Source organism: Carcharodon carcharias, chromosome 9, assembly GCF_017639515.1.
Source record: "Carcharodon carcharias isolate sCarCar2 chromosome 9, sCarCar2.pri, whole genome shotgun sequence".
Lineage (NCBI taxonomy): Eukaryota > Metazoa > Chordata > Chondrichthyes > Lamniformes > Lamnidae > Carcharodon > Carcharodon carcharias.
Genome location: NC_054475.1, coordinates 94,277,155 through 94,303,656, shown reverse-complemented (window position 1 = coordinate 94,303,656; position 26,502 = coordinate 94,277,155). Strand labels below are relative to the sequence as shown.

General features: G+C 43.1%; 1 protein-coding gene across 5 annotated transcripts in view; it reads right to left on the bottom strand.

Moving 5' to 3' along the window:
* Window positions 1-19,789, bottom strand: part of LOC121282318 (H(+)/Cl(-) exchange transporter 5) — a 138,595-nt gene extending 118,806 nt beyond the window's left edge. For 2 of the 5 annotated variants that reach the window (XM_041195987.1, XM_041195990.1), the window contains exons 1-2: window positions 19,667-19,758; window positions 660-706 (exon numbers count right to left, since the gene is read on the bottom strand). The gene's annotated coding sequence lies outside the window, so the exon portion shown is untranslated. The other 3 variants (XM_041195988.1, XM_041195991.1, XM_041195989.1) reach the window with 2 other exon arrangements.
* Between the last annotated feature and the right edge of the window lie 6,713 nt (window positions 19,790-26,502).

Here is a 26,502-nt window from a genome sequence, read left to right as displayed (position 1 = left end):
AGCCCCTTGCAAGGACTTGGACCAAACAGTTAGTGATAAATAAGCCTTGTACTTGGCACTGTATTTGGATACCTTGGGCATCAATGTGGCTAGTACATCATAAGCTGTCCCATTGAGATGGCAGGTGCCAATGGTAGCTGCTGTTAGGAGTAATGTGGAGGCCAGGTATGAGAATAAATGCTTATAAATCTACTGTTTGGTATTCTCTATGATCTGATTACAGAAAGGCAAGCAGGATGGCCCTTTGCTATCTTAAACTGTCAATAATTCTGATTTTAGATACTATTCTTCTTCCCTTCAAAAGCATCAATCCATGACAAAAATCCATCCTCAAATGTTCTTGTCCTCACTGACCACCTCTCTCTCTCCCTCTCCAGTTCTTGAACAGGCCGTTGCCACCTAGCTCCTTGAGAGCATTCCTGAAACTATCATAGTCAAAGACATGAATGGCATCCACCGTGACATATGACTAGGGTTTATCATGTCTTTCTTGCAAGTTGCTCTCCTCTGCAGGGCAAGCTTCCCATGGCAAATCAATGCCCTCACCCATGCTCCCTGCTGGAATTCCTGCAAGGACAGATGAGGACAGCAGTGGGTTATTCTTTGATGCCTTACACAATTGAACTACCTGCCCAGACTCTCATATGAAGAACGCTCACCTGTGCCAGTGGTACTTGTGGAACTCTACTTCAGCATCAGTTGGTCCCTTCAGCAGAGGAAAGAAAATGACATTTAGTAAAGAATAAATAATGTTTGAATAATGGAAACATTACTCAAATTATTCACACTTTTGATTTAAAATTGCTATAAGTTCTAATGTATTAAAACCAAACTTGCTGAATAAGCAGCTAATGCTGCAACCAGAAAAAATGCTTCTTTGCCTCTCATCCTCTTGTAAAAATCAAAACAGGTTATTCTATCACTTTAAACAGGTGTGAAGTACATCATTCAGAGATCTGTATGCGGATAAACTTATGGATGTAGTTATTAAAGTGTCTCAAAACAAAAGTTCTTTGTTTGTCAGCTGGATGCACTAATATTTATTTAGGCAAATGGAAATCCCATCAATTCATCCAGCCGCCTCTTTTCCAAGGAAGCATTCCTCTGTGGAAAGCACCAAAGCTTGATAGCTTTCATCCTCCATTATATTGCAAGATAAACTAGGGAAGAGTGTTCACTGTATATATTCTATATAATGCAGGGATGTTTAATTCATGTTTTTCCTGGAATACAGGAGAAGTCAAAGTGTGCAACACATTGTGCAGGATAGACTGTATAATGTTAGTACCCTTTGTTCAGGAACCATGGAGACTGAAGAACATGCAAACACTGGACAAAACATTCCAGCAACACTCTTTTGTTCTAGGATGATTTGTAAAAGCCTTTTGTGTTTAATCAAAAAAAAATTGACCTGAGACTTATGCTCCTTACAAACAAAAATGACTGGGACGGAGCACCTAGAACGGCTAGTCCTAAAAAATCATTGGTTTTTCAGGGTCTCATATTGCCACTAGGAAGAAAAGCTCTTAACTATCCCTGTATGGTTCCCCTGAGTGGAAATAGAGTAGTGTGATAGTTGAGTAACAGCCAAAACGTATTTCACTGGCTTAGATTGAAATGAACATTAGCAGGAAATGTCCACTTCTTAGAACCGATCTTCAGTTTTTTTTAAGATATGTTGTTAGGTGGAGTGCAAACTAGTTCAACTGAAATCAAATATGGACTAGTTAACAAATAAAATAAAAACAAATAAAATACCTTTTTTATCAAAAACTACAGAGACAGGGAAGAAAATATTCAAAGATCAGACGTTGTTCTGAAATTACAAAATCATTGTCAGTGTACCAAGGGCACTGGAAATGTTTGAATATTAACCATTCTTAGGAACAAATCAAAATTGTTACAGCACAGGAGGTGGCCATTTGGCCCATTTCCATACCGGCACCATGTAAGAGCAACTTAGTTCCATTCCTACACCTTTTCCCCATAGCCCTGCAAATGTTTTCCCCTCGGTCAATTATCTGATTCCCTTTTGAAAGCCATGATTGAACTTGCCTCTAGCACACCCTGACTTTAAAAAGGTGTCCTCTCATTCTCAACCCTTTCACCAATGGGAACAGTTTCTCCCTACCTACTCTGTCCAGACCCCTCATGATTTTTAACACGTCTATCAAATCTCTCTTCAATCTTCGCTTCTCCAAGGAGAACAGCCTCAGCATCGCCAATCTATCTGCATCATTTTTTTTAATTTATTCTTTCATGGGATGTGGACATCATTGGCAAGGCCAGCATTTGTTGTCCATTCCTAATTGCCCTTCAACTGAGTGGTTTGCTAGGTCACTTCAGAAGGCAGTTAAGAGTCAATCACATTGCTGTAGGTCTGGAGTTACATGTAGGCCAGACCAGGTAAAGACAGCAGATTTCCTTCCCTAAAGGACTGTTATGATCTCAGCTGATGTTACCACTGGTCAAGCCTGCTTTCTGCAACTTTTGCCTCTATAAATCTGAAACTTGGAGCCTCTCTCTTTGCCCCTCACTCTTGACTTTACTTAACAGGACCTTTTCCAGGTTCCTGTCCTTCCATTGACTGGAAGGTCTAGTTGGGACTCTCTCCTGTTCCATTCCTCTGGATTTTGGGGTCTTTTCTTTAGCTTAGGGCTGGCTATCTGTTCCCTTTGCTCCAGTCTCTCCTGGCAGTTACTTTCAAAACCAACTGAACTCAAAGTTCCCAAAACAAACTGCTGTTTTCTAGTTTCTTGTTTATGTCTGTGGGAGGGACCTGCCTCTCCGGACCCTGTTGCTAGGCAACAACACTTTTTTTCTACTTTTGTTTGTTTAATTTGGCTGCAACAGTTGTAAAACTCTCATTAGAAATGCAAGCACCTTTTAAAATGAAACTAAAACTCACCTTGACCTCTTCTTAACACACACATACAGAAATGCAAATCAAACTTAAACATTTAAATTTAAAACTCATTCCTAACACCAAAAATACAACTTAAACTATCTCTATTTCCTAACAGGGCACTAGTGAACCAGATGAGTTTTTACGACAATTGGCAACAGTCTCATGGTCACTACCACAGAGACTAGCTTTTAATTCCAGATTTTACTAATTGAATTTAAATTTAAATTCCATCAGCTGCCATGGTGGGATTTGAACCAGAGTCCCCACAGCTTTACTCTGGGCTTCTGCCACTGCCTCAGTAAGGTCAATAAGGCGAGCATGCCCAGGAGACTATGCCTGAGTGAGAAGGAGACTTTGTGAGTAGTGAATTAGGTACATGTGGGAATTGGACGCACGGGGGGGAAAGAGGAGCTTTAAATAAGGTTTATTGCAACTCAAAGCGTCTTAAGTATTGGCCAGATTTATCAGTACTAGTAAGGTTTATCATTGGTTGTAGGATTTATTAAGTTAAGTTCAAGTAAAATAAAGTTAACGTAAGTGAAATAAAGTTAAGACATGGCAGAGCAGCTCAGTCGCATGGAATGCATGACATGTAGTATGTGGGAAGTCGTGGTCATCCAGGTCACCAGCAGCGTCCACATGTGCAGAAAGAGTAAACAGCTTCAGAAGCTTGAGCTCTGGGATTCAGAGCTCGAGTGGCGGCTAGAGTCACTGTGGCGCATCCATGAGGTCGAGAGCTAAATGGATAGCAAGTTCAGAGAGGTGGTCACACCACAGGCTAGGAGCATGCAGGCACAAAGTGAATGGGTGCCTGCCAGACAGTCTAAGGGGTCCAAGCAGATAGCGCAAAGGTCCCCTGAAGTCTCGCTCATTCATCAAGATGGTATGTTGCCTCTCTGGTGCCAAAATCACGGAGCTGTTGCAAGACATTCTTTTATGGGAGGGTGAACAGCCAGAAGTCGTGATTCACATCTATATCAATGACTAAGGTAGAGAGGGGGATGAGGCCCTGAAAGCAGATTTCAGGGAACTAAGAAGGAGACAAAGCAGGAATCTCAGGATTACTTCCAGTCCCACAGCATAGAAATAGGAGAACTGAGCTAATGAACACATGGCTGGAGAACTGCTGTAGGAGGGAGGGCATCAGATTTCTGAAGCACTGGGGCCAGCTCTGGAGCAGATGGGACCTGTACAAGATGGACGAGCTGCACCTTAGCAGGGTCAGGAGTAACATCCTACAGGAAGATTTGCTAGTGCTGTTGGAAAGGGTTTGAACAGAATCTTAACTGCACAGAAGGAGGCCAATCGGCCCATCATGTCTGCACTGGCTCTCCAAATGAGTATTATGATCTGGTGCTATTGCCCTGCCTTTTTCCAGTACCCTTGCACATTGTTTCTATTCAAATAATCATCTAACGTCCTCTTGAACGCCTCAATTGAACCTGCCTCCACCACACTTTCAAGCAGTGCATTCCAGACCCGAACTACTCGTTGTGTGGAAAAGTTTTTTCTCACATCACACTTGCTTCTTTTGCAAATCACTTTAAATCTGTACCCTCTCGTTCTTGATCCTTTTACGAATGGAATAGCTTCGCCCTATTTACTCTGTCCAGCCCCCTCATGATTTTAAACATATCTATCAAATCTCCTCTCAGCCTTCTTCTCACCAAGGAGAACAGTCCCAACATCTCCAGTCTATCCTCATAGCTGAAGTTTCTCATCCCTGGAACCATTCTTGTAAACCTCTTCTGCACTCTCTCCAATCCGTTCACATCCTTTCTATAGTATGGTGCCCAGAACAGTACACAATATTACAGAGAAATGCAGGCACCAAACAGTAGTTACAATGGGGAACTTTAATTATCTGAACGGAGACTGGGACAGTGGTAGTGTAAAGGATGGAGAGGGGCAAAGGTTTCTTGATTGTGTTCAGGAGAACTTTCTGAGGTCTAATGAGTGTCTTATTTAAATTCAGCATAGCCTCCCTGCTCTTGTACTCTATGCCCCTATTAATAAAGCCCAGGATACTATATGCTTTATTAACTGCTCTCTCCAGCTGTCCTGCCACCTTCAATGATCTATGCACATATTCACCAAAGTATTTCTGCTTCTGCACCCCTTTCAAAATTTCACCCCTTATTTTATATCGTCTGTCCATATTCTTCCTACCAAAATGCATCACCTCACACTGCTCCACACTGAGCTTCATCTGCCACCTATTTGCCCACTCCACCAACTTGCCTATGTGTTCTTGAAGTTCCACTGTCCTCTTCACAGTTCACAACACTCAAAAGCTTCATATCATCTGCAAACTTTGAAATTGTCCCCTGCACACCAAGATCTACATTATTAATACATATCAGGAAAAGCAAGGGTCAGTATTGGGACCCTGGGAAATTCCACTACAAACCTTTCTCCAGCCCAAAAAAATACCTCTGCTTCCTATTATTTTTCAGCCAATTTTGTATCCACATTGTTACAGGCCCTTTTATTCCATGAGCAATAATTTTTCTCACAAGTCTGTTGTGTGGCACTGTATCAAATGCCTTCTCAAAGTCCATGTACACCACATCAACAATATTACCCTCATCAACATTTTCTGTTACCTCTTCAAAAAAGTCCAGCAAGTTAGTTAAACATGATTTCCCCTTTAGAAATCCATGCTGGCTCTTCCTTATCAACCAATATTTTTCCATGTGACTACTAATGCTATCCCGAATAATTGTTTCTAGAATATTGCCCACCACTTAAGTTAAACTGACTGGTCTGTAATTGCTGGGCTTAGCTTTGCATCCTTTTTTGAACAGGGCCTAACGTTTGCAATTCTCCAGTCCTCTGGCATCACCCGAGTCTAGGGAAGACTGAAAGATTATGGCCGGTGCCCCTGCAATTTCTACTCTCACTTCTTTCAATACCTTTGGATGCATCTCATGCAGTCCCAGTGCCTTGTCAACTTTAAGTACCGATAGTCTATTCAAAACTTCCTTATCAATTTCGAACCCTTCTAGTTTCCTCGTCTGTCACCAAGGCCTGGGTAGCATCTACCTCCTTGGTAAAGACAGATGCAAAGTACTCATTTAATACCTCAGCCATGGCCCCTTCGTCCATGTGTAAATTCCCTTTTAGGTCCCTAATAGGCCCTACTCCTCCTTTTACCAACCTTTTACAATTTATATGCCTATAAAAGACATTGGGATTCCCCTTTATGTTGGCTGCCAGTCTTTTCTCATAATCCCTCTTCACTACTCTAATATGCTTTTTCACCTCCCCTGAACCTTCTGTATTCCTCTTGGTTCTCAATTGTATTTTCTATCTGACACCTGCCATAAGCACACTTTTTCTTCTTTATCTTAATTTCAATCTCCTTTCTCATCCAGGGAGCTCTAGATTTGTTTGTCCTACCTTTCCCTTTCAATGGGAGATACCTTGACTATGCCCGAACCAACTCTTTTTTGAAGGTAGCCCATTGTTCAGTTACAGTTTGTTCTGCCAATCTTTCGTCCCAGTCTATCTGGTCCAGCTCCATTCTTGCCCCAAAGTCAGCTCTTGTCCAGTTAATTATTTTTACTCTGGATTGTCTATTCTCCTTTTCTATCATCATCCTAAAACTACAATACAATGTTCACTGTCTCCTACTAAATGTTCTCCCACTTGATCTACTTGGCCCGCCTCATTTCCAAGAACCAGGTCCAACAGTGCATCTTTTCTTGTTGGATTGGACACATACTGCTGTAGAAAATCCTCCTGAACACAATCAAAGAACCTTTGCCTCTCTCTGTCCTTTACACTACCATTGTCCCAGTCTACATTCGGGAAATTAAAGTTCCCCATTATAACTACTCTATAATGCCTGCGTTTCTCAAATTTCCTTGCAGATTTGCTTTTCTATGTCCTTCTCACTATTTGGCGATCTATAGACTACACCAAGCAATTTAATTGCACCCTTTTTGTTCCTTTGCTCCAGCCAAATTGATTCTGTCCTTGAACCCTCTGGGGCATCTTCTTTCTCCAGCAATGCAATACTCTCCTTAACCAATACCGCCACCCTTCCTTCTTTTTATTAAATTTTAAAACCTCAGCTGCCCCAATGGTTGCGTGGGTAAAAGGACTACCCAGTAGTAATGAGCCATATGTAGAACATCCCAGATTTGAGCCCCAATCTGTGCTGAGCTGAGAAATGGAACCTTTTCCATATAGACTCCACGGGCTGAATTTTCCCATTGGTGTGCAGGGGCGTGCTTGTACCAGGTAATACTTAACACCTTTACTTGAGCCAGGTCTCTGTTATCGCCACAACATGGCAATCTGCATCTATAGCTCCCCAATCTGTGCAATCACATACATGCATAATAACCCTGATATAGATCTTGTTACTTTCTCCCTTACCCTGACTTTACCTATTAACTTACTGTTCTCTATACTAGTACTATCAGTCCCTCCCAGTATTTTGTGCACCCTGGTTTTTCTCTCTAATATTTTTTCTTGGTTCCCACACCTCTGCTGAGTTTAAAGCTTTCCCAACAGCACTAGCAAAACACCCCACAAGGAACTCAGTCCCAGCTCTGTTCAGGCACAACCAGTCCGGCTTGTGCAGGTGCAACCTTCCCCAGAGCCAGTCCCAGTGTCCAAGAAATCTAAGGCCCTCCCTTCTGCACCATCTTTCCAGCCACACATTCATCTGCCTTATCCTCCTATTTCTGTACTCACTGGCACATGGCACTGGGAACAATCCAGAGATTACTACATTAGAGGTCCTGCTTGCTAATTTTCTACCTAGCTCCCTAAATTCTGATTGCAGGACCACATCCCCATTCCTACCCAAGTCATTGGTAACAATGTGGACCATGACCTCTGGCTGATCACCCTCCCCCTAAAGAATGCCCTGCAGCCACTCTGTGACATCCTTGACCCTGGCACCAGGGAGGCAACACACCAGACCCTGGCACCAGGGAGGCAACACACCATCCTGGAATCACGTCTACAGCTGCAGAAATGCCCGTCTGTTCTCCTAACCAATGAATCCCCTATCACTATAGCTATTCCTTTCTTCTTCCTCCCACCTGTACAACCGAGCCACTTGTGGTGCCACAAACATGCCTCTGACTGCACCAGCACCCTCACCAGCTTCCAAAACAGAAAACCAATTTGTGAGCAGGACCTCAGGGGGCTCATGCACTACCTGCCTACTTCTCTTGGACTGCCTGGTGGTCAACCATTTCCTCTCTGTCTCCAGGCCCTTAAGCTGCGGTGTGACCCCCTCTCTGAACGTGCTATCCACGTAGCTCTCAGCCTCGCGGACATGCCACAGTGACACCAGCTGCCGCTCGAGCTCTGAAACCTGGAGCTCAAGTTTCTGCAGCTGAAAGCACTTCCTGCACATGTGGCCAGCTAGGACACCGGTAGCATCCATGACTTCACACGTATTACAGGACACACATTCCACTTGACTGAGCTGCCCTGCCATTCCCTTACGTTAACTTTATTCTACTTTGGATTATTTATATTACTTTATTATATTGGCTCTAAATTTCCCTTATTTCTGGCACTTCACAGTTAAATCCAAGTATAGGAACTTTAAAAATATTACACTTTTCTAATTTCAATTCCTACTTACCAAGGCCACTGCTCTTCTTTCTGAGCAAAAGTAGAAGAAAGGAACGCCTCCTTCCTTCTCACCGAACTCTCTCAGACACCAAACTCAACGGAAGCTCTCTACTGCAGTCAAAAACTGCAGTCCAGTGCAGACAAAGTCAGCACTATAAGATAGCCTACTTTTATACTCTCTGAACTTAGCCTCTGAAAACCTGATTAAGCCAGTTATCTAATTAACTAGCTGCAGCTGCAAGCAGAGCCTGTATGAGCCCTGTTTTAAGGCTAGACTAAAACTCACCTCCTTCCAACCCTAACAGCAACTTTTAGTTAATTACTAAATTAAAGAAAGACTAGACTTTAGGAAGAATTTAACCCTTAATTTAACCCTTAAACTCCCTCAGGTCACCAAACTCCAACTGAAACTCTCTACTGCAGCCAAAAACAGCACTCCAGTGCAACTAGATTGGCATGGATGGGAACCCGAAAGGGAGTTCGAGGGATGAAAAACTGGTAAAAGAAAGCAGAAAAGTAGAAAGCAAAAATAGAAGACAGACAAAGCATAGTCAAGCGTCACATAGAATCAGAAAGAGAATAAAATTAAAAAAGCAGAATTAAAGGCATTCTATCTAAATGCACATGGCAAAAATGTTGAAAATTTGAATGCACGAAGTGAGATAAATGAGTATGATGTAATTGCCATTACAGAGATGTGGCTACAAGGTGACCAAGGTTGAGAACTAAATATCCAAGGATGTTCAGCATTTAGGAAGGATAGGTGAAAAGGAAAAAGAGGTGGGGTAGCACTCTTAATAAGGGATGAGATCAGTACATTGTAAGATCCTCTCTTACAATCGAAGGATCAAGATGTGGAATCAGTTTGGGTGGAGCTAAGAAAACCAAGGGGAAGCAAACATTGGTGGGGGTTGCTCATAGGCCACCAAATCATTGTGGAAACGTTGGGCATGGTATAAAATCGGAAATTACACATGTAATATGGGTAATATGGTAATAACTTCAATTTACACATAGACTGGGTTAACTAAATCAGCGCTAATGCCCTGGAGGAGAAATTCCTGGAGTGTGTACGAAATGGGTTTCTGGCGCAGTATGTTGAGGAGCCATTTAGGGATCGGGCTATTTTGGATTTAGTGCTGTGCAATGAGAAAGGGCTAATTAATTACCTTGCTGTAAAGAAGCCTTTGGGAAATAGTGACCATAATATGATAGAATTTTGCTTTAAGTTTGAATGCAGTATAATTCATTCTGAAACTAGAGTCTTAAATCTGAAGAAAGGAAATTATAAAAGGTATAATTGTTGGCTATAGTGGATTGGGAAAATACCAAAATATTTGACAGTAGACAGGCAATGGCTAGTAGTTAAAGAAATACTACACAGTCTACAAACTATATATACATTCCTCTAAGACACAAACACCCAAATGGAAAGGTAAATCAACTGTGGTTAATGAAAGAAGTTAAAGATTGCATTACATTAAAGGAAATGGCTTTGAAGGATGCCAGAAAAAGTAATAGGCCTAGTATTTTAACCCAGCAAAGGAGGACCAAAAAACTGCTAAGGGAAAATAGAATATGAATGCAAACTAGTGGGGAACATAAAAGGAGACTGTAAAAGCTTCTTTAGGTATGTGAAAAGGAAAGAGAGTAGTTAGGACAAATGCAGGTCCATTACAGATGGGCACAGGAGAATTTATAATGGAGAACAAGAAAATGGCAGTGTCAGGAAGATATAATAATTTTCATTTTGTTGTTGGAATTTATTGTAGAGTAATAGTGGGGTGTGTGTATGTGACTTAATTGAGTTAAAGACAGCTGGTCTGAAGGCTTTGATGTATCAGAAGATAAGCTAGGTTTGAAATGTTATGTAGGTAAACATGGTTGAAATTTTAGAATGTGGGGTATAAGGGGAACATTTGCATTTTTAAATAAACCAGACTAGCTTGAGTTCAAAAGAGGAGGTGAAAAGAGGTGAAATATTTCACCTAGCCAGGAGAAGTTAAGAAAGTTTGTTTATTTTTCCCCAAAGATTGCTGGTAAAATTGGTACTATGATAGATTTTTATTAGTAGAGAGGTGAAGTCTGAAGACGTAGTGAAACAATTTGCATCCAAAGGGGAAATCTGTATAAAGGAGATGAGGTTGTGTGTCAGAAAGAATGAATTCTAAGATCTAACAAGTGTGAAAAGCCTCCAGCCTCTGTGACCAAATTGCTGTCTGCAAGAACTGAAGTCAAGAAAACTCAGTGAATTTGTTTGCCTGGGTCTTTTAAATGTGTGTTTTTTTTTAAACTGTTGTCTTAATGGAGGTGTAACTCCATTAGATTAATCAGGGGAGCTAGAAGTTATTATAGTAGTAATTTGTAGACTTATGCATATGCTTAAAATCATTTTTATTTAATAAAGGTTTAATCTAGTTTTTTAAATAAACCTATGAGACTTGGCGGTCTTACTACTGCTGAATTCAAGGCAGGTACCTCAAAATATATAAATTGGAAAACAATTGTGGCAGTTGTTTCAATTTTCCCTTTGGGATTTGAGCAGCTTAGCATTGTGACATAACAGGCAGTTTACTTTGCTTCTGTCTTCATGGAAGATGATACAGAAAATCTCCCAGAAATGCTAGACAACCAAGGGACTTGTGAAATTGAGGAACTAAAAAAGGTTAGTATGTACGAGAAATGTTAACTGAATTGTTCCAGACTTACATTGAGTTCAACAATTTCCGGCCATGAACTCCCTCCTCCATCCTTACTCCCTTTTTAATCTTATTTTTTTCCATTTTAATTTTAATTTTTCTTATTTATTCTCATTTTTTATTTATATTTATCCATCTTTTAAAATCATTTTTCCCCAAACTCCCCCCCACAGGGCCACCTGTCACTTGTTTCTATGTTCTTTCACAGAGCTCTCACCTTTGTTCTGTTAGTAACACATTCTGCCACTATCAGCATCTCCTTTAGTCTTTACCACTACCATTAACACTCCCTTTATCCAGTGACCATGACATCTTTCTCAAATTTCTCCTTAGCTCCCATCTATCCCTGACCTTCTATCTTGATTCACCCTCCCCACCCCTTCTTAAACAGTATAAAATCCATCACATTTCTACTTCTCTTTAGCTCTGAAGAAGTGTCATACGGACTCAAACGTTGGCTCCTTTTCTCTCTCCACGGATGCTGCGGACCTGCTGAGTTTTTCCAGCATTTTGTTTTAATTTCTTTTAGTTTGATGTCAATAGTAGGGAAAATGTTAGAATCTATTATTAAGGTTGTGATCACATGCTTAAAATTCACATCAGGTAAAACTGGGCAGAGTCAATACAGATTTATGAAAGGGAAATCACATTTGACAAACTTTTGGAGTGTTTTTTTGAGAATGTCACTTGTAGCATAGATAAAGGAGAACCTGTGGGCACGGCGTATTTGGATTTTCAGATGGCTTTTGATAAGGTCCATCATAGGAGGTTAGCAAATAAAATTTAGAGTGCATAGGATTGGGGGCAACATACAAGTATCAATTGAGAATTGGTTATCAGACAGAAGCAGAGAGTAGGAATAAATGAATCAATGAATTATTCTCAGGATGACAGGCTGATACTAGTGGAGTACCACAAGGATCCGTAATAGGTCTACAGCTCTTCGCAATCTATATAAATGATTTGGATGTGGAAACCAAGTTTAAGTCCTCAAAGATAATATCCAGGGCATCACCAAGCCTGCCATCCTGCTGCCTGGCTTGCTGAGGCGATGGCAAGTGCATCTCTGGCCTAATCTACAAGATGACCCAGAGTGCACTGCTGAATCTCTTTCTGGAGAGATTCATCAGGGGTTTGGTCACCTACACAGAACACACAAAACAAAGAGCAGTCACTACCCTGGATGTGGTATATGCCCTGAAACAGCATGGGCAGAAGTGGTATGGATTCAGTGGTTGAAAAGAAATAAACACTGAGCCTAAAATAGCTAGCTGATAAAGTTTCAATTGTAAACCCCAAACACGAACCCCACCATAAATCCTACTCTAATTTTTCTAGGTTATCAAAGCCTAACCACAGAAGCCATTTCTTACTCAAGTTTCTCCTTCAAGTTTCGACAGCATTTCTCCTCTTGAAGTGATTGGTGATAGTGGCAGTGGGAGCGGCCAGAATAATTGCTCGAACTCCTCCAATCACAGGCTCCCTCTTTCCCACCCTTGCCGCTCCTGCAATTATAGATTCTGTGTCTTGTGGAGCAGCAAGAGGAGGAGAGAGGGAACCTGTGATTGGAGGAGCTGGAGCAGCAGCATGGGAGAGACAGAATCTCTTCTATGTATGGAGGCAACTATCCTCATTTGTTGCCCTCGTCATTGATTTTGATTGATTTTTTGATCGCAGGCTTTTTGGTGGCTTGAGGACAAATCTGTCTACCGCCCCCATGTATCTAAAACCCTGCTAAACACTCAAAACTAGAGCATGAACTTCAATCACGAAAAGTAGTCCTAATGCCACCCCTGGGGGTCCCCACCATATACACCTTCCTCCAATACCAAAAATAGCCATTCACACTAATCTGTTTCCTATCACTCTGCCAACTTCATATTCATGCTACCACTGTCCCTTTTATCTCATGGGCTTCAAATTTGCTGACAAGCCTGTTATGTAGCACTTTATCAAATGTCAGTACAGCATCACTAAAAGTGAAAATGGAGAAGTTTTGAATTTTCACAGTGGACATGAGTTTTGTGTGATCAGTTTTTTAGTGAAAAAGAATAAATGAAGAAACATTATAATCTCATTGTCTTCATGCATGTTGGAGTCATATCTAGCACAAAAGGAAGATGGTGATGATTGCTGGAGGTCAATTATCTCAGTCCTGGGACATCACTGCAGGAATTCCTCAGGTTAGTATTCTAGGACTACAGTATAAATTGTTGTTCCTTTTAAAACTTGGCATTCTTGCATCTGTCCTGATGAGTGCAAGACAAAAAGTTTCGACAGCATGTCTCTTTCTTCAGTAATACTCAAGTTCTGTACTACCAGGTGAATATTAAAAAGGTATACAGGATCCTATGCTTTATGAAAATAGTCATTGATAACAAATGCAAAAAGGTTATGATGAACCTTTATAAAACATTTGTTCAGCTTCAACTGGAGTACTGCGTCTAATTCTGAGTACCAAATTTCAGGAAGGATGTAAAGTCTTTACAGAGGATCCACTAAAGACTTATGAGCATGGCTCCTGGATGCCAGACTTCAGTTACGTGGATATATTGGAGAAACTGGAGCTGCTCTCCTTATAGCAGAGAAAGTTGCGAGGAGATTTGATAAAGGTGTTCAAAACAACGAAGGGTCTAGACAGTAGACAGGGAGAAACTATTCCCAGTGGCAGAAGAGGACACTGATTTAAGGTGAATGGCAAAAGAACCAATGGCAACATGAGGAAGATCTTTGTGGCATGTGGCTAGGATTTAGAAGGCATTTCCTGAGTATGTGTTTTAGGTAGATTCAATCGTGGCTTTTAAAATGCAATTGGATAAGCACCTGAGCAGAAAACATTTGAAGGGCTATAGGGAAAGGGCGAGGGAGTGAGAATTGCTGAGTTGCTCTTGCAGAGAGCCAGCATGCACACAGCAGGCTGAATGGCCTCTTTTTGTGCAGTAACCATTCTATGATCTACCTTGACATGGTAAAAGGTTTATATAATTTCAAGTGTCTATTTTTATCCAAAGAACAACTGCCCTAATTGTCAAGTACTTGAACAGAAAGGGTGTGAAAATGATTCACCAGGCACTTCAGGAATGTTCTTTAACAGGTTACACAGTACATCGTTTAGCTTACAGCACCTAGAAGTTACTTCACAGTCAGCCACTCAACTTCAAACATCATCTCAAGCAGTTTTATTTCCTACCACACTTCACCAAAATCAAGTTATTATTTTTCTTTTACATTTTACACATACTTGAACTTCATAATAATTCAGAGAAACAATAAACGAGTGCAACTAATCTTTTCATAATGATCCAGTGCAAAGCCAATTTAAAATAAAAATTGTAAGCTGTTTGCAGCCAATTTACTGCATGTTTACTAGTACTAATGGTTCTCATTCTTGTGCGACTGTCTTAACTTTTAAAATGAGGAACTGAAAGATCAATGTTTGAAACAAACTTTCACGCATTAACTCTTAACCACTGGTATATTGGTTACTCCAGTCTAAATCTTGCAAAGTCACATTATTAAATCTTACTGAAACTGGCCAAGGGGCAAGAAATCAGTTGCATTCCTCAACACACAGATTACAAAAATCTATGTGTAAGTGTTCACATGATGTATTTTATTCCGCAGTCAACTTTTTCTATGATTTAAATGTTTCCAGTGACAACAAAAATGCATTGTTTGTTCCAGATTCCAGAGCATGATTATAAATATTTGACAAAATTGTATCATGGCAGTTTGCTTGTTATTATTATTTTCCTCCTTTTCCTGAAGGAATTGATGTTGCCAACAATCCTCCAAATATTCAATTACTAGCCTTGACAGAGACTTCCAGCAAGAGCATTACCAAATGGCCATGGACACACACTTCTCAAAGTGGTCGCTGGATGACACTCAGGAGAGGGAATGCTGGCCAAATGTCTCCTTCCTAATCCAGGAACACAGAGGCCAACCATGGTACTAGTACCTCAATCGATAAAAATTTGATACTTCAGAACATTGGAAGGAACCCATCACCCCTAGAACCTTACTTCTTACACAGGAGCAGTGGAATTGCTCAATGATGAAAGATCAAGGTCAATCCAGTTCACCCTCAACCATGTAGGTAGTCACATGACACCATGATAATGGGAGTTTTTGACTAATCAAAGCAATCAATCTCTATCATTTAGCCTGTAACAGGTCCAGAAAGGACACAAGGAAAGCCCCACAGATGGAGAACTTTGGGAACCATAGGTCCCTCCCTGCCCTGTATGTGAATCATCGTGCTGCAATACAATAAAAAGAGTATTGCTGAGATCCAGGTTGCGCTCAGTACTGAACCTTTCAAACACGGAAAGATAAATGAAAATCCACTCTCCTCAATCAGATCTACTGTACAGTTGAGTGGAAATGCTCTTTTCTAGCTCAAAAGCCCAAGGTAGAAAGTTTGATAAATTAGAGCACAGAAACAGCCCATTTGATCCAACAGGTTCATGCCAGTGTTTATGCCTCCTCCCCCAACCTCCTTCATCTAACCCTATCTGCATACCTTCTATTCCTTTCTCCTTTACATGTTTATTTGGCTTCCTCTTAAATGCACCAAAGTTTTTCACCTCAGCTACTCCTTGTGGGAGTTAGTTCCTCATTCTAACAACTCTCTAGATGAAGAATTTTCACCTGAATTCAGAACTGAGTTAATTGGTGACACTTATTTTTGACATCTAGTTTTGGGCTTCTGCACAAGTGGAAATATTTATTCTACTTCTACCTTATCAAACTCTTTCAAAACTTAAATGTTTTTGTATATATTTAGATAGGGGCGATGGTTGGATTCTCTCTTGTTGGAGACGGTCAGTAATATTCACGCCACACAAGTGTCAGACAACGACCATCTCCAGCAAGAGAAAATCTAACCATCGCCCTTTGGAGTTCAATGGCATTACCATCACTGAATACCCCACAATCAACCATTCTGGGGGTTACCATTGACCACAAACTGAACTGGACTAGCCATATAAATACTATGGCTACAAGAGCAGGTCAGGGGCCACAAACTGTGCGATGAGTAACTCACCTCCCGACTCCCCAAAGCCTGTCCACCATCTGCAAGACACAGGTCAGGAGTTTGATGGAATACTCTCCTCTTGCCTGGATGAGTGCAGCTCCCACAACACTCAAGAAACTGGACACTGTCCAGAACAAAGCAACCCACTCGATTGGCACCACATCCACAAACATTCACTCCCTCCACCACCGACGCACAGTAGCAGCAGCGTGTACCATCTATAAGATGCACTGCAAAAATTCACCAAGGCTCCTTCGACAGAATCTGCCAAACCCAAGACCACTACCATCTAGAAAGACAAGAGCAGCAGATAGATGGTAACATCACCACCTGGAAGTTCCCCTCCAACCACTCACCAGCCTGACTTGGAAATATATCGCCGTCCCTTCACTGTCGCTGGGTCAAAATCCTGGAACTCCCTTCCTAACAGCACTGTGGGTGTACCTACGCAGCGGTTCAAAAAGGCAGCTCACCACCACCTTCTCAAGGGCAACTAGGGATGGGCAATAAATGCTGGCCCAGCCAGCGAAGCCCCGTCCCCTGAAAGAATTTTTAATAAGTATGTGCCTAGGGATGTTTCATTATGTTAAAGGCACTATATATAAAGTTGTTGCAGTATTGGGGCTTTGGCATTGTTCATGGTAAGACAAATATGTACTTGTATAAACATAGTGTAACACCATGTAACGTGCACTATTATTCTGCTGGTAAGGTGAAACTGTGTTCCTTTAAAGTAATATAATGTGCCAATTTTACCCAATTTTGGGCACCCTATTATGGAAAGAAATTGAAAATCTTAGAAAGTGGGAGTGGGACCATTTAGATAGCTCTTTCAGAAGAGCAACATAGGTACAATGGGTCAAATAGCCTCCTTCTGTTCTATAAGATTCAATGATTTCAGGTATACAGTGTAGATTTGTAGTCAGCTTCATGGACAATGTGACAAAAATGATGTATGTGGTTTGGGAATATTGGGAGAGAAGAAAAAGGAGGGAAAAACCATGGAATAAGGATAGTATGAGGGAAAGTTCTGGAAGAGGATAGGAACAAAAAATCTGAATCAATATCTCAATCAAGTGAATAGAAGGGGAACAAAGGGAATGTTGAGGCTTCAACTTTGAATAGGTTTTTCACATCTTGCCCACCTCCTCCTACGCTTATTCCTAATTTCTTACATTGGTTTCATAAGCCTTCTTTCTAAGCTGAAAAATGTAAATTGCTCTGCAATGGCAGATTGATTAATCATAAAAAAGTAAACCTAAGAATGCACAAAATCCAAATTTCTGTGCTCTTCTCCATTCCGATCACCATCTGCGCTCTTCTCCATTCAGATCTCCATTTGAAGAAGTCATACAGAATCAAAACGTTAACTGCTTTTCTCTCCATAGATCCTGTTAGTTTTTCCAACATTTTCTGTTTTTGTTTCAGATTTCCAGCATCCTCAGTATTTTGCTTTTATCCATTATAATCTTCTCGATTGCACTTGATGCATGTAGTCAGAAAGGAAAATAATATTCAAAGGAAAGTGATGACAAACACTACAACTAATCCTGCATCACTCAACTGATGTTGCATGATTTAGAGTTTAGGTAAGGGTTAGTAGATGTGTGAATTATTAGTAATTGAGCTGATCTGCAGTTACCGCTGCATCGTGTACAGAAAAGTTGCTATTACCACCATCTCCAACAAGATAGAATCTAACGATCTCTCCTTGTCATTCAGCGGCATTATCATTGCCAAATCCCCCACTAATCAACATCCTGGGGTTACCATTGACCGGAAACTGAACTGAACCAGCCATATAACTACTCTGGCTACAAGACCATGTCAGGGGCCGGGAATTCTGAGGTGAGTAACTCACCTCCTGACTCCTCAAAGCTTGTCCACATCCACAAGGCATGTCAGGAGTATGATGGAATACTGTCCACTTGCCTGGATGAGTGAAGCTCCAAAGATACTCAAGAAGCTCAGTACCATCCAGGACAAAGCAGCCCACTTGATTGGCACCCCATCCACCAACTTAAACATTCGCTCCCTCCACCACCTATGAAAAGTGGCAACAGTGTGTACCAACTACAAGATGCACTGCAGCAACTCACCAAGGCAACTTTGATAGCACCTTCCAAACCTGTGATTCCCACCACCTAGAAGAAACAAGGGCTACAGACGCAAGGGAACACCAATATCTGCAAGTTCCCATCCAAATCACACACAATCCTGACTTCGAACCATAATTGCTGATCCTTCACGATTACTGGATCAAAACATTGGAACTCCCTTCCAAAAGCACTGTGGGTGTACCTCTACTGGACGGATTGCAGTGATTCAAAAATGCAACTCAACTCCACTTTCTTAAGTGTAATTTAGGGATGGCCAACAAATGCTAGCCTTACCTGCTGTAATCAAATCCCATGAAAGAATTAAAAATATTGCCACCAAATACATCCTACTCAAAATTATATTACACAATTTCTTCTCTTGTTCTATTGAAAGCACAAATTCGTCATCTCTACTTGTTAAGATTGAAAGGTGGGAGGCGCCTTATACATATGTCTACATTGCATCAGCAGTCGATTCAATACTGTAATCAAAACCAAAAGCTGTCCTTACCAAAGACCCCCACAAATGCGTTTTCTAACAGATATTCTGGTCCAAAGCAGGAGCCTTATATGTTTCATCCCCTAATACAAGTATACCAAGGCCTCAGCTGAGTTCAGTTAACCCAGCACAAACCAAAAAAAAACAAACCCGCACTCACTGTTCAGTCCGTTACGACGCTGTAGCGCCCAAAACCAGGTATTTAATCTAAGCGCTTCTTCCAGAGCGGGTACGTGAATGTACTGCAAATCTACTGTGAAATAACTTGGAATAAAACGATCCCTTAAGCCCCATATTAACGTTATCAATGATATTAAGCATACAGAGCCACTGCCTTCAGGAACATAATCTTATCACTGAACAAGGTGCCCATTAAAATTAAAAATCACATGACAAACCTCGGGCAAATTATCTCCACTAGCTGTATAAACTCAAAACATCCACGAGATCTGTTCCTTCAGAGGGAAGTTGTGTTTTACGAGCTCTGGTCTTGGATGAAAAAATAATTTTAAAAGTGACAAGAAAATATTATAGCTGGAGGGCGAAACTGCAAATGTTGAACTATCCTCTCACAATTCGACGTAAGAAAAACTAAACCTGCTACAGAAACAGCGATTTAAACCAATTAAGTGCCGACAAAAGCTCAGACCGGTCCACTGATGAGCCTAGAGACAAACTCGTTAAATAAATAAAAATTAGAGGCGATGAGAAACAGACAAGCGAATCACCTACCTGACAACAGTCTCTATCCCTATCCTCCTCCCCCCCCCCCCCCCCCGAGATCAGGCTGGGTTGTCCTCGGCAACATCAACATACCAGAGGCAGAGAGGGGAGAAGTGGTGCTGGGCCGCACTGCCGCCCGCTGCCCGCTCCGTTAAAGCACCGACACATCACAGCCCCCACCGCGACCTCGCCAACTCACCCGGAAATGATAGCGGACCCACAGTCACCATGGAAACCGGGCCTAGTCCAGCCAGCGCAGCAGAGCCTTCTGACCCAGGGACAACATATGCACGAATTAAAGCAAAAAACTGCGGATGCTGGAAATCCAAAACAAAAATAAAAATACCTGGAAAAACGCAGCAGGTCTGACAGCATCTGCAGCGAGGAATACAGTTAACGTTTCGAGTCCATATGACTCTTCAACAGAACTAAGGAAAAATAGAAAAGAGATGAAATATAAGCTGGTCCCACCCCCTTAAGTAGAGCTGGATAGAGGGCCAGTGATAGGTGAAGATTGCCAAAAGATGTCATAGACCAAAGGACAAAGAGGTGTTGACTGGTGATATTATTGAAGGAATGTGTTAATAGGTGACATTAAAGGTAAAAAGCAGGAGGAGCAAGGGGGGATATTGTATTGGGGAGTGGAAGTGGGAGGGGTGGGGAGTGGGGAGGGGGTAGGGGGTGGGAGCAGTGGGGAGTAGGGGGAGTGGAGGGGTGGGGGAATGCGGGGAGAGAGGGGGTGTGAGGGGGGAGGAGGGGGTGTGAGGGGGGAGGAGGGGGTGTGAGGGGGGAGGAGGGGGTGTGGGGGGGAGGAGGGGGGAGAGGGTGTGAGGGGGTGTGAGGGGGAGAGGGGGGGGAGGAGGGGGAGGGGGGGGAGGAGGGGGAGAGGAGGGGGAGAGGGGGGAGAGGGGGGGGAGGAGGGGGAGGGGGGGGGAGGGGGGGAGGGGGAGGAGGGGGGGGAGGTGGGGAGGGGGGGAGGGGGGGGGAGGGGGGGGAGGGGGGGGGAGGAGGGGGAGGGGGGGGAGGTGGAGGGGGGGGAGGGGGGGAGGAGGGGGGGGAGGGGGGAGGGGGGGGGAGGGGGAGGGGGGGGAGGGGAGGGGGGGGGGGAGGAGGGGGGAGGAGGGGGGGGGAAGTGCAGGGGAGGGGGGAGTGCAGGGGAGGGCAGGGGAGGGGGAGTGCAGGGGAGGGCAGGGGAGGGGGAGTGGTGGGACGGGGAGGGGGAGTGGTGGGACGGGTGGGGGGAGTGGGGGGAGGGGTGGGGGGTGCGGGGGGGAGGGGTGGGGGGTGCGGAGGGGATGGCTGGGGGGAGGGGATGGGTGGTGAGGGGATGGGTGGTGAGGGGATGGGTGGTGAGGGGATGGGTGGTGAGGGGATGGGTGGTGAGAGTGGAGAGGTGGGGTGGGGGAGAGGTGGGGTGGGGGAGAGGTGGGGTGGGGGAGAGGTGGGGTGGGGGGGAGGGGGAGTGGAGGGGAGGGGGGACGGGTGGGGAAGAAGTGGGGGAGGGCTGTATGGAGGGTTGGGGTTGGGATTGGGGGAGAGGTGTAGGTGGGGGAGGGGTGCTATGGTGGTGGGGGTGAGGTGGGATGGTGGTGGTGGAATTTGAGGAGTGGGTGTGGGGGGGAATTTGGGGAGTGGGTGTGGGGGGGGAATTTGGGGAGTGGGTGTGGGGGGGGAATTTGGGGAGTGGGTGTGGGGGGGTGTTGAGCGTGGGGTGGGCGGTTGTGGGGATTGAGTGTGGGGGGGATGTTGGGGGTGGAGATGGGGGGAAGTTGGGTGGGAGTTTGAAGTGGGGGTCGGTGGGGAAGTGGTGTGGGTGGGTATGTGGGGGGGTAGTGGAGGTGGATGGGGTTGTGAGGGGGGAATTGGTGGTGGGTGGGGGCAGTAGGGATGGTGGCAGAGTAGGGGGTGGGGTTGGCGGAGTTGGGGGGTGGGGATGGTGGGGGGTTAATGGGACGGGGGAGGAGTGGGTTGGGGGGGAAAGGGATTGAAATAGGCTAAAAAGTAGAGATAAAACAATAGATGGAAATACATTTAAAAATAATGGAAATAAGTGGGAAAAGAAAAATCTATATAAATTATTGGATAAAAGGGGGATCGGAAAGGGGGTGGGGAAGGAGGAGAGAGTTCATGATCTAAAATTGTTGAACTCAATATTCAGTCCGGAAGGCTGTAAAGTGCCTAGTCGGAGGATAAGGTGCTGTTCCTCCAGTTTGCGTTGAGCTTCACTGGAACAGGCCAAGGACGGACATGTGGGCATGAGAACAGGGTGGTGTGTTGAAATGGCAAGCGACAGGGAGGTCTGGGTCATGCTTGTGAACAGACCGAAGGTGTTCTGCAAAGCGGTCACCCAGTCTGCGTTTGGTCTCTCCAATGTACAGGAAACCGCATTGGGAGCAGCGAATGCAGTAGACTAAATTGAGGAAAGTGCAAGTGAAATGCTGTTTCACTTGAAAGGAGTATTTGGGTCCTTGGACGGTGAGGAGAGGAGAAGTAAAGGGGCAGGTGTTGCACCCTCTGCGGTTGCATGGGAAGGTTCCGTGGGAGGGGGTTGAGGTGTAGGGGGTGATGGAGGAGTGGACCAGGGTGTTCCAGAGGGAACAATCCCTGCAGAATGCCGCCGGGGCGGGGAGGTGAAGGGAAGATGTGTGGTGGTGGCATCATGCCGGAGTTGGCAGAAATGGTGGAGGATGATCCTTTGAATGCGGAGGGTGAATGGAGTGATAAGTGAGGACAAGGGGGACCCTTTTATGGTTCTGGGAGGGAGAGGAAGGTGTGAGTGTGGATGCGCGGGAGATGGGCCGGACACAGTTGAGGGCCCTGTCAACCACCGTGGGTGGAAAACCTCGGTTAAGGAAGAAGGAAGACATGTCAAAGGAACTGTTTTTGAAAGTGGCATCATCAGAACAGATGTGACGGAGGCGAAGGAACTGAGAGAATGGGATGGAGTCTTTACAGGAAGCAGGGTATGAGGAGCTCTAGTCAAGGTAGCTGTGGGAGTCGGTAGGCTTGTAATGAATATTGGTGGACAGTCTAGCACCAGAAATTGAGACAGAGAGGTCAAGGAAGGGAAGGGAAGTGTCAGAGATGGACCATGTGAAAATGATAGAGGGGTGGAAATTGGCAGCAAAATTAATAAATTTTTCCAGGTCCAGATGAGAGCATGAAGCAGCACCGAAGCAATCATCGATGTACCGGAGAAAGAGTTGTGGGAGGGGGCCAGAGTAGGACTGGAACAAGGCATGTTCCACATACCCCATAAAGAGACAGGCATAACTGAGTCCCATGTGGGTACCCATAGCCACACCTTTTATTTGGAGGAAGTGAGAGGAGTTTAAGGAGAAATTGTTCAGTGTGAAAACAAGTTCAGCCAGACTGAGGAGAGTAGTGGTGGATGGGGATTGTTTGGGCCTCTGTTCGAGGAAGAAGTGGAGAGCCCTCAGACCATCCCGGTGGGGGATGGAGGTGTAGAGGGATTGGACGTCCATTGTGAAGAGGAGGCGGTTGGAACCAGGGAACTGGAAATTGTTGATATGATGTAGGGTGTCAGAGGAATCACAGATGTAGGTGGGAAGGGACTGGACAAGGGGAGAGAGAATGGAGTCAAGATAGCAAGAAATGAGTTACATGGGGCAGGAACAGGCTGACATGATCAGTCTGCCGGGGCAGTCCTACACAGATTAGGAAGGTAGTAGCTCGACAACAGCTGGTACAAAGGCTTAGAGATTCACTGTCTTTATGAACACGTTAGCGTTGCTTACCCACTCACAATACAGTTTTTAGATTTTTATTGAACAAGCAATATATGATTGAATGAAAGATAAAACTCCCCATAGTTATAAAATGTATTTAAGGAAGGGGGGAAATGTTCTTTGATCCCCATATTACAATCCCAGTTATTTACATTTCAATTTGTTTGCTTCATCTTTCTATACTCAAGATCCAGGTATTTGATTTGCTCGTGCTTCCTCTTCAAAAATATTTTCTTGGTTATTTACAATATTTTTATTGTAAAATATAATATTTTTGTTCTCTTTCTTCCCATATGATTAATTTGCCAAAGCTACAGTTGACATGGACTTCAGCAGTGCCCAAGTTGGTTTAGCTAAGTGTTAACTTCCGAATGATTAGCAACTGTACAGATGGATCCTGTGCCAAAATCTATAGGCTCTGCACCTAACCAACTGATTGATTTGATCAGTCTGAGAATTGTATAAACGTGCCTTTAACACACATGCTAACTTAGAAACCTGAGTATTAGCATCAAGAAAGTTGATATAGCACCTCCCCCGCAAAAAGTGACTACTCATAAATATGCCTTACTGTGAAAACAAGTAGTAACACGCTTTTGCAATTTTTTTAAAAATGTAGAATTTACAGCACAGAAACAGGCTATTTAGCTCAACAGGCCCATGCTGGTGTTTATACTATATATGAGCATCTTTGCTATTCAGAATCTTCACAGTGCAGAAGGAGGCTATTTGGCTCATCAAGTCTGCACTACTCTCTGAAAGAGCATTCTACCTAGTCCCACTCCCTTGCCTTATTGCCATAACCTTGCACATTCTTTCTTTTCAGTTAGCAATGAAATCCCCTTTAGAATACCTCAATTGAATCTGCTTCCATCACCCTCTCGGAGTTTGTTACAGACTCCAACCACCCTCTGGGTGAAAAAAATTTTCCTCACATCACTTTTACTCCTTTGGCCAATTATTTTGAATCTGTGCCCTCTAGCTCTTGATGCTTTCTTGAGTGGGAACAGTTTCTCATTATTTACCCTGTCCAGACCCCTCAGGATCTTGATTACCTCTATCAAGTCTCCTCTCAGCCTTCTTTTCTCTCAAGAAAACAGTCCCAGCCTCTCCAATCTATCCCCATAGCTATAATTCTTCATCCCTGGAATCAATCTTGTGAATCTCCTGTACTCTCTCCAATGCCTTCACATCCTTCCTCAAGTATGGTGCCCAGAACTGGACGCAGTACTCCTGATTAGGCCAAACTAGTGTCTTATGCAAGTTCAACATGACCTCTTTACTCTTGTACCCAAGCCCCATTAATAAAGCCTAAGATACTATATATTTTATTAATTGCTCTCTCAACGTGCCCTGCCATCTTGAATGACTTATGTACATATACACCAAGGTTCCTCTGTTCCTGCACCTCCTTTAGAGTTTCTCCCTTTATTTTATACTGTCTCTCCATATTCTTCCTGCCAAAATGAATCACCTCACACTCCTTTGCATTGAACTTCATTTGACACTTGCTTGCCCAATTCACCAACATGTCTATGTTCTTTTGAAATTCAACATTATCCTTATCAAAGTTGACAACGTTTCCAATCTTCATATCATCCGCAAATTTTGAAATCATGCCCTGAACACCACAGTCTAGGTCCTTAATATATAAAAGGAAGAGCAAGGGTCCCAAAACTGACCCTTGGGAAACTCCACTACAAATCTTCCTCCAATCTGAAAAGCAACAATTTATCACAAGCCTCTGTTTTCTGTCACACAGCCAATTTCTTAAACAAGTGCCTACTTTCCGTTTCATTCAATGAGCTAGAGTTTTGCTCAAAAGTCTGTTGTGTCCTAGAAGGAGAAAACAATTCGGATTAGTGCTCTTATTTCCCAGTTTTTGCTGGTGTTCCATTTTAAGGTATACAAGACCAGTTTTTATTTCCCGGTTTTTACTGTTTTCCTTCTGGGGTGGCACTGTATCAAATGCCTTTTGAAAATCCATATACACCACATCAACATTCCTTCCTCAAAAAACTCCATGCTAGTTAAATATGATTTTCCTTTAATGAATCCATGCTGGTTTTCCTTAATTATCCTGCACTTTTCTAAGTGACTGTTGATTTTGTCCCACAATTAGTGATAATTATTCAGTCTTCCTTAGACACAGGAGTGGTGCCAGAGGACTAGAGAATTGTGAATGTTACACCCTTGTTCAAAAAGGGATGCAAGGATAAAGCTGGCAATTGTGGATCAGACAGTTTGACTTCAGTGGTAGGGAAACTTTTGGAAACTACCTCACCTACAGTCAACTCACGTTTGCGCCCCCCCCCTTCCATCGTGATTTCATTTATCCACGCGAAGCTGTTTGCGTATCTAATCGCTGTTCACACCCCAGAAACTTTGCTCATCTGCGATTAAAAATGTAACAATCCAGATGCCACAAGTTCACAGTGACATTTAAACAGCACACACCTGCCTAATGGGTGACAAATCCAACGTTTTGGGACCGTCTTAAAGAATGGTGTCACTGCACATTTAGAAACATTGAAACTCAAAGTGTCACAGCTCCCCTGCCCTCCAACTGTTAAAATACTGTTACACAACCTAAACAGCACTTACACAAGCGAACATTTAAAGTTTCTGCATGTGGTCCAGAAAGATTAAAAAGAACTTACTTTATAAAATTCTTAAGAAACCATAAAAAAAATGCTGTTTGTCCTCTTCTCCTCGAAGAAAGCACACACTGCAAATATCCCTTAACTGCACATGTGCAGTCTCCATTTTCATATGTACAGTAATGTACTGTACTGTGATTTGTAAATTGTACTACAGGTATGTACTGTATTCTGTAATTGAAAAGTTTTATATTGTTTTTGTTTTGTGTTGACAAACAATTTCTTCAGCAAAATTGTCTTCAATTTAATCAAAAAAACGTTTTTATTGACTCTATTAATGTAAAAATGTGAAATTTGGAGATGGCTGGAACATATCTAATTCAGTCCCTTTATAAACTGTATTTGCTGTTCACGATTTCACCCTTCGCAAGATCTTGCGGGAATGGAACCCCCGCGAACGATGGGAGTTAACTGTATTCCCTGTGGCAGCGAGGTTTAAAAAAAAGTGGGAACATTCCAGATGTCCTAGCTATAATTTTCTGAAATTCAATCGATTCGGGAACCGTTCCTTTTGATTGGA